The sequence below is a fragment of the Octopus bimaculoides genome, chromosome 3 (genome assembly GCF_001194135.2).
Source record: "Octopus bimaculoides isolate UCB-OBI-ISO-001 chromosome 3, ASM119413v2, whole genome shotgun sequence".
Classification (NCBI taxonomy): Eukaryota; Metazoa; Mollusca; class Cephalopoda; order Octopoda; family Octopodidae; genus Octopus; species Octopus bimaculoides.
This window is the reverse complement of record NC_068983.1, coordinates 55,463,263-55,464,581: the sequence shown is the minus strand read 5'-3', so window position 1 is coordinate 55,464,581 and position 1,319 is coordinate 55,463,263.

Sequence of the window (1,319 nt, the reverse complement as noted above, 5' to 3'; positions counted from 1 at the left end):
AAATAAATAGATAAATAAATAAAAGTAAGCAAAAGACCGAAAGAGAAGTTGTAATGTGAGCTATTTCTTTTTTTCTAGAGAAACAAAAAAATCGTAGGGAAAACAACAAAAAAAATAACAAAAATTATAAAAACTAAGAAGGAAACGGGAATAAAAATGAATGTAGAGGTAAACTATTATTAGTTTCCCAGTGTTATAAATACGGGAAGAATACAATAGAATGTTGACATGTAAACAAACCAAGTAGAGAAAGTAGCTCATTAGTTTTGGCGGCAGGTGAATATTTAGTTAACATTTAAGATGAACAAAAGAATAGATGTACATGTAGGATACATACATACATTCATACATACATACGCACATATGGTTGTTTGTGTGTATGTAAATAGATACATACATGCCCATATGTGCCCAAATCAATCCATATACATGTGTGAGAATATATATATATATTTATATATATGCATATACATACATATATATATATATATATATATATATATATATATATATATATATTTGTGTGTACATACATGTGTGTTTGTACATTTGTACATACGTATGTGGGCGTGCATGCTTGTGTATGTGTGTTGTTGTTGTTGTTGTTGTCAGTATAGTACAGTTTACTCGAGACTACAGATCAGTGAGTAACCTTTCACATGCATAAAAGAATTACCTCTGAATTTGGCCATGAACCATTGATATACATTTCTAGCTCTTTAACCTTGTCAAATAAATTGAAACTGACGAAGTCAATATAAGGTAACATTTGTCGATTGTCCCCACTTCTCGGCAAACAATGATCAGACTGTTCCTTTCGCCCAGGCGCCTAAATTCACTTCAGGAATTAATTCATAATTTCTTGAAATTATCTCACTTCGTAATTTTTTAAAATAGTTTTGCATGTAGAAAGGAGCATTGAACGGGACTTTTATAGACACTCGAAGAATACTTACAGTTCAGTGTCTGCCCGAAAACCGTGGACCAGGTGGGAAAACAGATTTTAACAAGGTAGACAGCGCTAAAGGTACTTAAGGATGTGCTGATGATGTTAAAACGGGTGATGCATTTGGCATACCATTTAGTAATTCTTTAAGCGATGGTAGATAAATGACTAATAAGGAAATTGTGTAACACACACACACACACACACACACACGCTCACACACACACACAAATACAAACACACACACACACACGCTCACACACACGCTCACACACACGCACATTTTGGAAATAAACAGCATACCGCCATGTTATCAGCTTGAAAAACTGTAAGGATATTAAGATATTATTTTTAACATGAAACCAATGGTAGC